We start from the raw sequence: 17,512 nt of genomic DNA on the forward strand, positions 1-17,512 counted from the left end.
TTTTTCTATATATATTAGTTGGCCAATTAATTTCTTTCTATTTATAGTAGAGACGGGGTCTCGCTCTTGCTCAGGCTGGTTTTGAACTCCTGACCTTGAGCAATCCGCCCGCCTCGGCCTCCCAAGAGCTAGGATTACAGGCGTGAGCCACAGCGCCCGGCAAATTGTATATATCTTAATGAAGCCTTTAATTCTTCCACAGAAAGACCTATGGCTACTTACTTGAGTGAATATACACTGGAGAGGATGAATACCCAGACATTTTGAGGATTATTAGATACCGGCTTTGAGCTGACATTGATATTTGAAGACAAGAGTTAGCATTGAACCCTGTTAAAGCCAAAGCCTATGGGGACCAGGTTATAAATGGAGTCCTGGCCTACATCTGGCTTACAGTTGGCCTACTTGGTCTATAAAGCTAGTCAGTGTCCTCAGAATATATTAACGAGATTAACATAATTGGCAGTTCGAACAACTTCTATTGTGAATCATTGTCCTGTGGGGAAATGACAACCATAACAAAGAAGGCTGTCCTCCCTCCATAGACTAAAGGAGAAATAAGATACAAGATCTCATTCTGGTAGTGTGTGTGTGTGTGGGGGGGGGTTGACATGGATGGCAGAGATTAGTGCCATCTTTTAGAAATCAAAGGATACAGAAGTGGTATCTTAGTCTGTGCGTGCTGCTATAACACAATATCTGAAACTGGGTAATTAATAAAGTACAGAAATTTATTTTTCACAGTTCTGGATGCTAGAAGTCCAACATAAAGGTACTAGCAGGTTTGGTGTCTGGCAAAGGTTGGGTCTCTGCTTCCAAGATGATGGCAAGATGCTCTTTTGCTACCTCCTCTGGAGGAAATGGATGTTGTGTCCTGATTGACAGAATAGATGAAGCTCAGAAAAAAAGGGGTCCTGAGCTACTTTCCTTGTACCCTTTCAAAAGGCACTAATCCATTCGTGACTTAATCACCCGCCAATACCCCATCTCTTAATACCACCATAATGGGGATTAAGTTTCCACACGAGTATTGGAAGGGATACACATTCAAATTATAGCAGGTGTCATCACCTATTATATCTCCATTTAAAGAGTCAGTTTGGCTCCTGTAGAAACCAGATGGATTCTGGAGATTGACCACAGACTTAACTCCAAGCTTAACTAAGTGGTCCTGGTCACAACTGCTGTATTAGACATGGTATATTCTACTAGAGTGAATAAATATATTTAAATGCCTGTGGTATGCATTAGTTTCTATTCAAATCAGGATAGAGGAGGATAAACATGTTTAGTATTTTCTCCCAGAGTTATGTTAACTCTCCCATTATCTAATACTTCTTAAGGCATAGGAACATGAACTATAAAAAAATAAGATAAATTGCAAATTATCAAAATTAAAAACTTTCATTTTTTCAAACTAACTATTAAGAAAATGAAAGCTCAAGAATGGGAGAAAAAAAGAAAAACAAACATTTGTCGGGTGTGGGGCAGGTGGGAGGGGGAGGAGAGGACAGGTGTATACATAGTGAGTGTGAAGCGCACCGTCTGGGAGAAGGACATGTTTGAAGCTCTGCCTCAAGGGGGGAGGGGAGACAAGAGCAATGTATGTAACCTTAATGATTGTACCCCCATAATATTCTGAAATAAAAAAAAGAATGGGAGAAAATATTCACAATAATGTATTTGACAAAGGTCTTGTGTCCAGAATCTATACAGAACTTCTATGTCAATAATAAGATAAATACTTCCTCACCCAACAATAAATTGGGTAAAATATTTAAACAGACAACCAAAGAAGATATGTGAATGGACAAAAAGTTCACAAAGAGATGATCAACATTAGTCATCAAGGAAATGCTAATTAAAACTACAATGAGATACCACTACTCACCTAATAGAAAACTGATAATACCAACTGTTGATGGTGTAGAGCAATTGGAACTCTCATACATGACTTGTGCAAATAAGAATCCTATAACCACCTTGGGAAACTTGCAATCTCTTAAAATGTTAAACATACATCTGCCATATGAGCCCTATATTCCACTCCTAGGTATTTTCTCAAGAGAAATGGAAACATATGTCCACACAAAATCTTGTTACTGAATATTTACAGCAGCTTATTCACATTAGCACCAAACTGAGAATACCACTTGTTTGACACATGAGACATGCAAAATAAACCAATCTATAGAGAAAAGAAGTAGATTAGTGGTTGCCTAGAGCTGGGTTGGGAGAGGAATAGATTACAAAGGGACTTGAAGACATTTGGGAGGGTGATAGAAATGTTCTGGTCTTAATTATGGTGGTATTTATACAACTGTCTGCCAAAACTCATTGAATTATACTCTTTAAATGAATGTACTTCATTATAAATAAATTATACCTCAAAACTGATTTTAAAAAAATCTACAGCAAATTCCCATATCTTTGGGATAAAGGCCAGAAATTGCTCGTTAGCCTAAGAATGGTTCTTAATGAAACCTCACAGCCCATAGCTCTTGTCTCAACTCCTATCACTTCCCCATGTAAACCACACACAGTGACTTCTCTTTTCCAAGTGCAGCATGCTGTTTCCACTTCAATGTTCTTGTGCATCCTGTTCCTGCTGCCCAGAGCCTTTATCCCTCAAAAAAACTTTTATTCATTCTTCAAGAATCAGCTCAAGAACAGTCTGCTCTAGGAAATCTTCAAGGGTTCCCTAGTGTGAGTTGGATGACTTCCCTGTGTTCCCATGACAGCCTGCACTCACCTGTCACATAGCACACTGAGTTATTGCTGCTGCCTGCCTTCTCAGTCTGCTGGGGTTTAAATGCTGTGACACTGTAGTCATCTTTCTATCCTCAGTGTCTGGTCTGGCATAGAGTAGATATTCAGATATTTCATAAATACTTTCTGAATAAGTTGTAATATATAAAGACTAAAGCTTCTGGCATTTACATTGTTATTATTTTCAAGTTCATTGAAATGAGACACTAGAAAAAACTTCTGGAGAGTGAGATGGCTTATGTGTGAATATGATGGAAATTAAGGGGATTACTTTATGAACTCTGTCTCATTCTCCCATGCACTTTCTTCTCATACTATAAGACTCATACTATTCTGATACAGACATAAAATAGATAAAACCTAACTGTGGCCCCCTTCTTAGAGATACTGTCCTTTCTCAATGAATACTTAATCTCAAGTGCCCTCCCATTCTTCAGAGCACTCCTGAAATGTGGCTGGCATCCTGAGTCTTCACCCCCCAGGCATTGCCCTTATTTCTCCTATTTTTTTGTGTGTATCATATTATGCACAGTGTATTTCCACTCTTGTTTGAAAGCACATGCTCTTGTTTGCTTAATCAAGATTGCTTAATACAAATAATGGTTGAATTTCAGCCCCGATACTCGGAAAGAGTGGTACCTCGTTAGGCTGATAATTGAAGTATTTTGGAATCTATTGCTGTTCCAATCTAATATTATTCCATTTTTAGGAACCTAACAGTTGTATGGAATTGTAGTGGCTTATACATCTTTGCACTAGCTAAGGTCTTTTTGTTGCTGAACATGACAATTTCTAGTCTCTACACTTTATTCTAGAGGACACAATGGTTGTAGCCAGAAAAGGAGCTAGGATTATATCTTTCTTGTGCCTTTTACTCATAAACTGAAAATGATCTTTCACCTTCTTGACACACGTGATTTGTTTTTCTACTTGTGTTCAGGCAGCCCCTATTTTTCTATCTCTTTTTACACTTCTCTTTGATTGTTTCTTCCCTACTCCCTCCTCCACCGTCTCCCACAGTAGCATCTTAATGAAGAGCTCTTAAAGATTTTGATGCATTCTACTCTCTGTTGTATGGCTCATGTTTAATAGTTTTTTTCTGAAGGATGGAAAAAAAAACCTGTTACAATTGTTAAGAATAACAATGCTAATGATTGTTAACAAAAACAACAATAATAATAAATGCTGGGTTTATTTGCCTTCTTGAAGAGATGGTGTGAGTACTATAGTCCATTATTTTATAAAGTGCTTCTTTTAAGGAATACTCTGTAAAATACGGAAATTGTCCCTAGCATTTTGATTCGCATTATGGCAATGCAAAATTTGAAACAGACAGTGATGTGTGATTGTTTATTGTTTTTGTATTGAAAACATAATTCATATGAATTGATTCTAGAATAATACTGTGTTAAAATCACATCAATGACTCAATTTTTCCCTTTAAAAATAGTTTCAAGTGAAAAGCTCAAAGCCTTTATTTTTTAGTGGTGTTTGAATGTTTCTTAAGCAACTCAATTCTCTATATTGTAAATATACACAAAAGGACCTCATATTGTTTTTTATACTATTCAGTGCAGGCCATCTGTCAATCCATCACTCCCACTTGTGACAGAACACAGAAAGGTCACTGGATTTGTCATTTTTGTGACAAACTCAGACAATGCTCTTGCATCAATTAAATTTAGAATCTCCTCCAACTACTGAAAACATAAACTTATTTAAAGCAAAGATAAAATATATAAGAGAAATAGCTTCACTTTAGTGTAGCTACACTAACACATTTTTCAGGATGTTTAAAGTTGTGTAAATATGCTCCATGGAAGAATTCTATTTTCTCGAAAATACAATTGACTTCATTACAGAGATAAAAGATGACCATTTAATCTGCTCATACTCATACTTATGCAAGATCTATTTGCAGGAGTGCAATCATTTCTAAATTAAGCAAAAGATGGAAATGTGACACCAGAATAAAAGTACTTTCTTTGCCAACGTGAACTCTGAAGCTGAAAAATCCTCATACATCGGATCAAGATGAAAAGGAAATAGGCTTTACCTGAACTGTTGATTACTCAGCTCACCTGAAGATTAAACTGGAGATGCATTTACGGGGAAGAATCTCAATAACTATCTCAGATGAAAGGGTTTAGGAAGGCCAGTGAGGTTATACAAGTTAAGCCACAGGCAAATAGACAGGGATGGCATGGTGTGAGGGCACAAAAATAGGAGCTTGTTTAGGACAGAGAGGAGGAAATGCAGCCAGAGACAAAGTTGTCTTATTGGGAACAAGAGAAGTAAATTCATTAGAGGCTGGAAACACGGGGCAAGTGACAATTTAATACCAAAGGTTACCGACTCACTTGTTAAGTCCCCATCAAGTGTGCATATTTGAAGATGGGTTATTACTAGATGGAGGTAAAATTTTATGACACATGATAGCATATTATAGCTACTTGGCATTTAATTAAAATAACACATGTGTGCTTATCCATAACACATTTTTTAAAAGTAAAAACAATCACCTGTTATACTGAGGCATTCCTTTTTCATCAAAGTATAACAGTTGAAGCTATCTTCATTAGATATATTTATTGTGTTTTGTTTTATTGATTTACCTAATTATCCTATTGTCTTGGATTTTTCATTGGCATTTTCTATTTCAATGTGTAGGGGACAAATAATAGCAGCAGTTTCTAAATCTTAGAAGATTTAGTTTAATCTTTAGATTTAATTCTTCCCTCCCTTGTCTTTGTTTTAAATTTGGCCCCTGTCTCTTCTCTTTGAGAATTATGTGGCCAAGCACTGAGAAACTGTGTTGCTTCTGCTCTCAGTCATGCTTCATTCAGCCAATACAAAAGCGCCTATTCTGTGTCAGGTGCTGCTCTAGGTTCTTGCAAAAGATCAGGGAGATTCTATTTTAAAGGAAAGAGCCCAAAAATAAACAGTGCATTTCAAACATTGCTATGTGCTGTAGAGACAGGAACATAAAGTGATGTGTAAAAGTGCCTGGATTGCAGGTGGGAAGCATTTAGGTTGAGAGACTAAGATTTCTCCAAAGAAGTGACATTTGGGCTGACTTTTCCAGCATCCCAAAGAGCAAATGTAAAAGGCATGAAGGTAGAATAAGCTGGGTATCATCAAAGACAGAAGGAAGGAATTAAACAAAGAGGTTAATGTTACTGAGATGATGTCAGAAAGATAGGCAGGGGTCAGATCACAGAATTGCTCATAGGCATAAGGAATTTGGATTTTATTTTAAGCACAGTGGAGGAACTATGTTTTGTTGCTATTGTAGAAATGGGGCTTAGCTTAACCAAAGTTGCGATATGTTCTGATTTTTTTCTCTTTAAAGATAGATTGGAGAAAGGCAAGGATAGAAGCAGGGAGATGTATTGGAAGTAACTGAGTGATCCAAGGAAAGGACAATGGAAGTTTATATGAAGGGGAGATAAAATTAAACCAGGTAAAGCGCCCTTTAGTGGGTCTCTACCAGCTGAAGGCAGAGCAGGTAGTTACCTACAAAGTTTGGTTTCAGTGCTCACAGTATGTTCAATGTGTATTTCCTTTGTTCCTTATAGATTATTGCTGATAAAACCAAAATCTATTTTTAGTTGTTTATTGCATGGATTAAATTCTCCCTTTTGAAATGCAAGTAATTTTCTGAGAAATCCTACATGAAGACATTAAAGTAAATCCAATAGTCAAAGCATTTCTTGCATATCATGAAAAATTCCCTGCATCAGAGGAAAAAAGCAAGATTGTTTAGAAGAACAAGACATACAGAGGAAAACATAAGACTGTAGCACTGCCCATTCTTGATCCATTGATTTGCAGAGACCACTTACATTATTATTTTTCTGTGCTTTTCCATTACAGTATTACATCTTAGCCACTGAGAAAGTATTTGTTGACAAATTCTGCTGCACACTTTTCTTAGTTTAACAGTTCAATTCTGCCATGCCATAAACACACGGCTTTTGCAAGAAGCCTGCTTGTGGATGTTCAACTTCACACATGATGAAGCACTGGATTCTTTTTCTGAAGGGCAATCAAAGACAATGATGTTTTTGGGTGATTGGTTTAAATTGAATTTCTTTGAGTCTCAGCATATAATATTGGGCAATCCGCTGTATTTTGAATAAGGTGTCATATGTTTTATGAGGCACGGCTTGAAAGAACAACAAATTCCACAGTAAGAGTTGCAAACACTAGTCAAAAATAGGGATTTCAGCAATGCATCAAAACGGAATTTTTAAGCATCTATTGTGGGCAGGCATCCTAGGTACCCTGGAAAACATAAGGTCTTGGGGACACTACGTATATATTTGTAAAATTATAAAAGATAATGTTACATATGATTTTGTAAAATGGATGGTACAAAATGTTGCTAGAAGGTTCAGAGGAATTCTGGGGATTTAGGGGTGATTATGAGAGGCTTAGGCAGACTTTCCTAGACACTGTAGTACTTTAACTGAACTCTAGAGGATCTAAATTGTTCTCCCAGAGAAGCATGGTAAAGATGCATGACCAAGAAGCATCAGAATCAATAAAACTTTTGGCTCCTCCAGCTTAAATCTTAGGAAAAGCAATATGGAAAATCCTACAGACATTCCTAGAAAGTTTGAGCCCCTAGTTTATTTGGGTTAAATCTGGACTTCTAGGAAGAGGATGATAGAAGCATCCTATTAAGCTTCTCTTCGTTGATTAGTGACAAAGTAAAAGCATGTAACATCTACAAGTTACTGCAAGCTGGAGAAGGTCAAGACAAGGCCAAAGGAGAGAAAGAAACATTGAGCCTTGCAGTTCTGTGTCAGAAGGTGTGGGTTCTGATGGTAATGGTTTATCTTTGTTTTCCTTCTCTGTTAATCATTTGGATTCTAATTTCTTTTTAAAAAATAGTCCATGTAGTTACACTATTAAGGAGAACTAAAAACTATTTTAACTTGTGATATAATTATCACAAGTATAGGTGCAAAATACAAAAAAGCACATATTTCAAATTGCCTGCTTTGATGAGTATGTCTGGCAGTAAACTATATTTTTAGCCTGATATAAATTCCATTTTTTTATCAGACTGGATTACTGTTGTAGTCTATAATAGAGAATGAGGTGATGAATGGGTCCGCTTATTCCATATCAAAATGAATATCATTTATTTTGTAAGTCTTTCATAATTTTTTTTTTAATTTGAAGAGGGCACATATAGGGGTTTTATTCTATTCTCTAAAAAACAATGCAAAACTATATATTGGTACAATTTAAATAAAGGAAATATATGCTGATAAAAAGAAAACAATAATGTCATGTGAATATTCTGGAAATAGAAGTATTAATTGCTATTTTAGAAAACATTTTCAAATTTCCCTTCTCTAAGACAAAAAGTAAGTGTTCATTGGCTTTACTATGTAGGAATCAACTGGGAAGGCTATAGTGGTTAACAAAAAACAACTTATATGATGAATGATTTTGTAAAAGCATACATTACTGTAGGAAAACGTCAAATGCATATTGCAACTGTGGCAAGCAAAAGCAGATGGACATACTATAGGTAGTTTATCTTCATTTCTATATTATGTTTTTTTGGTTTTGCCAAAACTAAAATGAAATAATATTTCCCTTTTAGGAGCCAAGTGTGCTAATTAAAAGAAATGTAAAAAGAAAATAAATTGATTGAAGAGATTGTATAACTCTAAGGAATAGGAAATATATACAATTTTTATTGTTTATTTGAACTTATATTTCAATAGTAAGATTTATAAAATCTACATTTTATCCTTTTTTGAAGGAAATGATTTCTCTTTTTTTAAAATCATGGTGTGCAAAAATTTTGCCGCTTTTGAGAATAAACAGTGTATTCAGTTTAACATTCAATTGAATGTAGTCCCCACTGAATGAGTCTTGAATAGTTGCTAAGTGGAATGAATCATAGAGAAAGCAAAACACATTTTAGACTAAACATGTTTATCATTTAATATATGTATACTGTCCCTATTCTTTCAACAAAGAAAATACAAATTGTAATAACAACCAAATTATAGCTTATGTCAGTCAATAGAATCTTCTTTTTGTTTTGTTGGATGTTATATACTTCCAGGAGGAGTATTGAAAAATAAAATAATTTCTTTTGTTTTTCCTGTAAATTCTTCTCTTTCTAACTCCATTGATTCTTATTGTACCTGATGTGAAATAATTGATGACACTGAAATAGATACAGAATCAAACATATTAATCCTGGGCCTGGGCACGGTGATTCATGCACGTAACCCTTGCACTCTGGGAGGCCGAGGCAGGAGGATCATTTGTGTTCAGGAGTTCGAGACCAGCATGAGCAAGAATGAGACCCCATCTCTACTAAAAATAGAAAGAAATTAGCTGGACAACTAAAATATATAGATAAAATTAGCAAGACATGGTGGCGCATGCCTGTAGTCCCAGCTACTCAGGAGGCTGAGGCAGAAGGATCACTTGAGCCCAGGAGTTTGAGGTTGCTGTGAGCAAGGCTGTTGCCATTCTAGCCTGGGCAACAGAAATACACTCTCCAAATCACTGTGCTATGGAAAATTGCCCAACAACAAAAAATAGCACCTATGGGAAAAATGGACTTAGAGGAGTAATACATAGTATCATGTATTGGTGACATAAAAAATGATAGAAACCTAGTAAAAATGACAGCACAATTTTAAACATATTACGTGGACATGAAAAATAAATACTACAATTAATATGATACTTTAACTTACAAAGGACCTAACATTTGCTTGTAGAAGTGGGCTTCAGGAGGGTTTCAGCTTACCAGTTGTTCTGAAGTGGTGGAAAGTAGGTGTATTAGTTTCCTAGGGCAGCTGTATTAAGTTAGTATAGACTGGATAATTTAAAACAACAGAAATTTATTCTCTCTCACTTCAGGAGGTTAGAAGTCTGAAATTAAGGTGTCAACAGGGTCTGCTTCTTCGAATGTTTCTAGGGAGAAGTCGTTCTTTGTCATATCTAGCTTCCTGTGGTTGCTGGAAATCCTTGGTGTTCCTTGGTTTGTAGATGCATCACTCCGATTTCTGCCTCTGTCTTCAATAGCCTTCTTCCCTGTGCCTCTGTGTCCAAATCAGTATAAGGACACTGGTCATACTAATTTTAGGGTTCACCCTAACCTAGTGTGATCTCACTTTAACTTGATCACATCTGTAAAGACCCTATTTTCAAATAAGGTCACATTTACAGGTTCTGAGTGGACATGAATTTTGGAGAGATGCTCGTGAACACAGTACAGTGGAATATTCGAAACTGAACAGAAGGTCATAGTAGTAGATGTGCATGGGAGTGACTTGTAGCACACATAGTGAACTAAGATAGCTGTTAGGTGTTTGAGGTGTGTGCATTTTGTGCATTATTTAGCTTGTTTATTCTTCGTGCAGTTTTTGGCATGCACCTAGTGTTTCTCATGGGCCAAATTATACATAAGCACAAAATTCCATTTTAATTGTTCCCTAATATAGCAGTCATGTTGGAACAAATTTATGTTTTCAAAACACATGTTAACAGCAGAATGATTATACAATGGATGTATAATTCTTAATCACACTGTTTGCTCAGCTTCGACAAATGCATAAACTGTGTAATCCTTACCTTTCTCAAGATATAAAACAATTCCATCACCCCAGAAAGTTCTCTTGTGCTTCATATCAGTTGATCTGCCCAACCATTGGTCTAAGTTCTTTCACCATAGTTGTGTTTTATCTATTTTAGAACTTAGTATAAATGGGATTATGCAATATGTACCCTTATGTGCCAAGCTTCCTTTATACAATATCATACGTTGTAGGTCCATGCATGCTCTTGTATGTATCACTACTTCACTCTCTATTTTTAATTGAAGTAAAATTTGTATAACATAAAATTTACTATTTTAACCATTTAAAAATGTACAATATGGTAGCCTTATTACAATCACGGTGTTGTGTAACCACCGTCACTGTCTCATCCCAGAATATCTTCATCTCCTCAAAAAGAAACATCATGCCAATTAAGCAGTAATTCCCTATTCCCTCCTATTCTCCGCCTCCAGAAACCACTAATCTACTTGACAGTTCTATAAATTTGCTTCTTCTGAATATTTTTGGTTATAAAAGGAATAATACAATATGTGACCTTTTATGTCTGGTTTCTTTCACTTAGCATAATGTTCGGCAGTTTCTTAGGCGAGTCTTAGCAGATTCGCCTATGTTGTAGCTGTATTAGTACTTCATTCTTTTTATTATTGCATAATATTCCACTGTATGGATGTACCACATTTTTATTCATTTATCAGTTAATGGACATCTGGGCTGTTTTCACTTTTTGGCTACTATAAATAATGCTGCTATGTAATGCTGCTATGAACATTTGTTTTTAATTCTTCATTGGAACAAACATTTTCAATTCTCTTGGTATGTGCTTAAGAGTAAAATTCTAGGTCATATGGTAATTCTATATTTAACTTTTTGAGGAAATGCCAACTGTTTTCCAAAGCAGCTATATCCACTTTATATTCCTACGAGTGCTGTGTGAAAATTTTAATTTCTCTACATGCTCCTCAATATTTTCCTTTTATGAAAGAAGAATCATAGCCACAGCAGTACGTGTGAAGTAGTATCTCATTGACTTATGATTTGTATTTTCCTAATGACTAATAATATTAAGCATCTCATTGCTCCTGGACATTTGTATATCTTCTTTGAAGAAATGTCTATTCAAATCCTTTGCCCATTTTTTAAATTGGTTTGTTTATCTCTTTGTCCTTGAGTTGTAATAAAAGTTCTTTGTGTATACCGGATACTGCATCCTTATCATATATATGATTTGCAAATGTTTTCTCCTATTTTGTGGGATTTCTTTTCATTTTGTTGATAGTGTTCTTTGAGGGACAAAGATTTTAATTTTGAAGAAGTTCAGTTTATCTGTTTTTTTAATTTTGGTGGCTGTACATGGAGCACATTTTACTATCCATTGAAAATCCAAGGCCATGATAATTTTTCTTTTTTTGTTTTCAGAAGTTGTATAGTTTTCACTCACAGTTGGGTCTTTTATCCATTTTCAGTTATTTTTTGTGTATGGTGTAAGGTAGGTATTCAACTTAATCCTTTAAGATGTGGATGTCCAGTATTATCAGAATTTGTTGGAGAGGCTATTTTTACTCCATTGGATAGTCTTGGCACCCTTGCCAATAATTAATTGGCCATGGATATGGGTTAATGATTGCACTTCCAAATCTATTTTTAATCTATATGTCACTCTTTATGTCAGTATCCCATTGTTTTGGATATTGTAGCTTTATAATATGTTTTAAGGTCAGGAAATGCAAATCCTCCAACTTTGTTCTCTTTTTTCAAGTTTATTTTGGGTATTCAAGGTCCTTTGCAATTCCATGTGGACTTTAGGATTATCTTTTCCATTTTTGCAAAAATAGAAGTTGGATTTTAATAAGGAATGGATTGAATCTGCAGATCAGTTTGGATATTATTTTTCCTATCTTAAGGAAATTAAGTCTTCCGAATTCATTACTACAGATTGTCTTTCCATTTATTTTAGATCTTCTTTAGTTTCTTTCAATAATGTTTAGTAGTTTTCAGTGTGCAAGTTTTGCACCTCCTTTATTAAATTTATTTTAAAGTATTTTATTCATTTTGATAGTCTCATCATGAAATTTTTAAATTTCCTTTTGGATTTTTCATTTCTAGTGTTTAGAAATACAACTTATTTTTGTATGGTGATCTTGTATCATGTAGCATTTTTCAATTTATTCTTTAGCTCTAATAGGGATTTTTTTCCAATAGATTCTTTAAGATTATCTTTATTTTCTTTCTTTTTTTTCCCCCTCCTTCCCTTGTTTATTTCCTTTCTTCCTTCCTTCCTTTTTTAGTCCTTCCTATCTAATCATCCTCTCTCTTTCTCTCTCTGGAATGTGCAAATAAAGATAATTTTATTCCTTTTCTAATATGAGTCACTTTTATTTCTTTTATTTGCCTAATATCTCTGGCTAGAACTTTCAGTATAATGTTGAATAGAAGTGAAACTAGACACACTTGTCTTGTTCCTGATTTTAGGGAGAAAGGTTTCAGTCTTTCACCATTAAGTATGATGTTAGCTATGGGTTGTCACAGATGTCGTTTTATCATGTTGTGGAGGTTTGTCGTGGCCAGATTACAGGATGGGGGAGGAACACAAAACATAAAATAACAACACAGACGTACATGGACATGACGATGACTCGAGTGTCCAATACACTGGTCGCTTTATTTTTATAACCCCCAGACCCAAGGTTAGTTCCTTGTACATGAGCATCTGAGCATAGCAGCGATATCAGTCAATTCCGGGTTTTTTCAAAAGGGAACAATTTCCCATGTTCTCACACCTCAAAACGGCTACTTGAGGTGCCAGCGCTGGACATAACTCAAAAACCAAGGCCGAGATAAGCAATATTGTACAATGCAGCCATTAGAAGAACTTCTCGTGCTCTTTCCCAGCCAACGGCTCTCTCCCAGCCAGTGGCTGACCCCACAGTTGTGCCTGTCTTAGGTCACCAACCCCCTGGGGAGTATTACCCATCATTGACTACCAACCATCATACTGGGCCGGACCTTGGGAATGCTCTTCTTATCTTTGTGGCTTCCAGACTCCCACCACAGGGGCCTTTCGTGTGGGAGCTGGGCAATATTTGCTTATGTGCAGAAACTGAGGCCTCTTGTTATGTCCTAAGGCAGCAACCATATCTGAAGAAAATGCTGGCTAGAAGAAAATGCTGGATACCGCTGCGTCATGCAGCACACGAACATTACAGACTATAGTGAATGATTAGCATAGGGCATAACACCAGAATCAGCCCCCAACAGAGGTTCCCTTCTATTCCTAGTTTGTTCAATCTTTTTATCGTGAAAGTGTATTGTTTTCCTAGTTGTAAGACAAGTGCTTGCCTGGTTGCTATAAGCTTTTGATTATTTTTCATAAAAAACAGTTGATTCTGATAGCTTTTTTCTAGTTTATTCACTGTTTTTGTAAATAGCAAATGGAATTTTGAATTTCCTGACAGCACCATTTTCACTGAGACTTTTATTTCATTTTTTTCTGAGAAATATTTCATTGTATGAATATTCTATAGCTTGTCTATTCACAGTCCTGATGGCCATTTCTGCTATTTCAAGTGTTTTTGCTATTATGAATAAAGGCTATTATAAACATTCTTGGACAATATTTGTGTGTATTTGTAGGAACCCATATTTTTAAAGGTAGATGTTTGCTTAACATTTTAACAATGTGAAAAGCCATTTTCCAAAATTATTGTACCATTTTAAATTTACACTACATTGTTTGAGAGTTCCAGTTTCTCCATATCCACATTTATACTAGATATTTTCAATGTTTTTAGTTTTAGTGATTCTCATTGGTATATAGTAGCTAAATACAAATTTTATACTTGATTAAACTTTGCTATTGATCATTTGTGGGGTATAATATTCTTATTCTCAACCAAACCAAATTTTATGTCATTCACTTAGATTTGTCACTCCAATAATTAAGAAAAGTAAATCTTTGATGAGACATTGGTTCTCTCAGAAGATTGGCCCCTATCTGTTAAAGGGATAGCTTCCCTGTTGTCTTATCAGTCTGGGTCCTTCAATTCCAAGATAAGATCAGGGATGGAGAGACAGCAAATGTTTGCTTTCACCTATCCCCTTTATTCATTTTTCCCTGACCAATTCAGGATCCTGGAATATGTCCATTAATTATCATTATAACTCAAATTAATAGATGTTTTTCAATACTTTGATATATAGATGACATGTACTCAATAAAGGGTAGAAAATTTAGACAATTAAATGGAGTTTTACATCAAATAGGGAATTTTTTCTTCACTTAATTACTTAAAATTTTCACCTTTCAACAAAGCCATTGATAATTTTCACAAAGGTAACACTTCAAAATATATATCAGCTTTATATTTGAGTGATAGAAAAGGATATACAGAGCTTTCATGTAAGTAAAACATTAAAATTATTTTTCTAAAGGGATGTTTTAGAAATTATTTTAAAAGAAACATTCTCCCATTTATAATACTCAATTTAGGCATTCATAACACTCAGAGAAAAATGAGAACAACTTTAGGAAAAATATCCCTTAAGAATGCCACAATTTCTTTGAAAGGCATACTTTGCAAGAAAAAAGTCAACATTTCTTAGTTTAAGATAGCCTATGGAATGTTATGTCCTCTTCCATGACAATGTTGTAGAACACCATTATTAGTACATATTGCTCAAGTAAGATCTTAACAAAAAAACGAAATAACAACAAAAACATCCCTATCAAATGTATTGATGCTGCAGAACTTTCTTCTACTAAAAATTATAGTTATATCACGTGGCTGTTTTAGATTTCAGTATACAGTATTATGCTTTGTGATAATTATCTTGTCTCTTAAATTTGATATAATTTTTTTATTATATTTCTAACACATTGCAACCAAATAGAAATTACCTTTGTCACGATTATTAAAGGTAAAACAGAACCCACATAGCCAAAATGTATGCTTAAGTTTATTAAATAACTGTTAAAGAGACAATTTTGATGCATAAATCCTGAATGTCATCTGTCAACTTAATGAAAAGAAATATTACTATCTTGCATTTTCTTTTTCTGTTATTGATTTGTGGTGCCCCAAGACCATTTTAAAAATGATCAGTGAAGTCCTTATCTGTCATGGAAACAAATTCATTCCTTGGGTGGCTGAGCAATATGAGGGGAAATAAATTTCTCAGAAATGTATCCCCTGAAGGTTGCTATCCATTATTGTTACAAGTTTGCAATGGAAATGGCTTTAAATTGCTACATGGAGAATATGATAAAATTTAAAGCTTGTGAAAGATGATTAGAAAATGAATATAATACATATATAATATATTACCAACAATATATCACCATATATAATGCATTTATTTATTTAAACAATGTTTTGAGTATATCAAAGCAAATGTGGAACAACTCAAATCTGAATGTTAACCCAAAGAGTAATAAAAATGAAAAATTAATGCCTGTAGGGAATTGGGAATTAAAATATTCTCCCTTTTCCAACATACGGCATTTACATTTTCTGCTTGGATGGCAGGTTTGAGCTCTATAAATCAGATTTCATCTTATAAATCTGTTTCACTTAACTTTGCCTCTTCCACACTGCTACTAGTCTGAACTTTAGCAAGGCTTCATGAGTCTTTCTAAAAGATCATGTCAGCAGAAAAATAAAGCAAAAGTGAGTGGAACTAATTCTATCAATTGAGTTTAATCTTAATTTGATGTTATCTTCGGCTACATTTATATGAACACATCACAAAAGTACTATATTATGTTTAACTAAAATCTTTCTTTTTTTATACATCTACACACAGGTAAGCATATATATTTGTTTTAAAACAATATATATTTCAACTTGTGTGGACATATCAACAATGACACTAAAGGGTTTAAATTTTTATAACAGCAAATAACTAGAACATATGTAATGTTCCAGTAAGTGTACTAATGTCTTTCTTTCTTTCTGGATACTGAAATTTGGCATAATATTAATTTAAGTTTTTATATGTAATTTTGAATTTGTTTTTCTAAATAGCTTTGTTTTATTGTATCTGTTATTACCTACATTTTCATATAACATTTTGCTTTCTGTTTTTTCCATAATATCACAATTTTTAGAGGTATATGGATAGAAAACAAGACAGCTTTATTTGAATAAACAAAAATTGAGGAAAATACTACATATTATTATTAGAGATTTACTGTTGCATCAACAGCTGACGTTCTCTGTAGTAACACTCAGGTTTCTACATCCAAATGTAAATCTGTATTTTAATATCTTAATGCCAGAGCAGCTAACATTTGAATTTTGTTTTGTAACTATCTATTATATCAAGTTAAAAAATTTCCCATTAGGGATTATGGCAGTCAATAAAAATATGGTTGTTATAAGTCTGTATCTTTTTTTTTTTGAGACAGAGTCTCACTCTGATGCCTGGGCTAGAGTGCCATGGCATCAGCCTAGCTCACAGCAACCTCAAACTCCTGGGCTCAAGCAATCCTTCTGCCTCAGCCTCCCGAGTAGCTGGGACTACAGGCACCTGCCACCATGCCCAGCTAATTTTTTCTATATATTTTTAGTTGGCCAATTAATTTCTTTCTATTTTCAATAGAGACAGGCGGGGTCTCACTCTTGTTCAGGCTGGTTTCAAACTCCTGACCTTGATCAATCCTCTCCCCGCGGCCTCCCAGAGTGCTAGGATTACAGGCGTGAGCCACCGCACCCGGCCTAGTCTGTATCTTTTTAATATATGGTTTCAACAACCCTGCACTGAAAAGCCAGCATCTTTAAAGTGATATTAAAGACACTATATTGCAAGGTCTAAAGAAGTTTCAAGTGCTGCCTTGACATCTTTGAGCTTCATAGGGCCCCAAAAGCTTAACTGTGAGTTTCCCTGCTCTTACTAGATATGTGTCCAGACCCTCCCATATGTCTCACCCCCTCTAGCAGAAAAGAACTCCCCTTTATACTGACCTGAATAATTCTTCAGTCAGCCATACCAGTTGCATTCTACCTGCCCCTCAACCTAACTTTGCCCTTCTGTGGAATTATTCAAACAAACCAATTACATTTTCCTGCAGAAATCAGGAGACATCTCATCCTCTTATTACTGCAAAGTCTGGTTCCACATCCCTGTTCACTCTCTTCTTA

The sequence above is a fragment of the Microcebus murinus genome, chromosome 9 (genome assembly GCF_040939455.1).
Source record: "Microcebus murinus isolate Inina chromosome 9, M.murinus_Inina_mat1.0, whole genome shotgun sequence".
NCBI classification, from domain to species: domain Eukaryota; kingdom Metazoa; phylum Chordata; class Mammalia; order Primates; family Cheirogaleidae; genus Microcebus; species Microcebus murinus.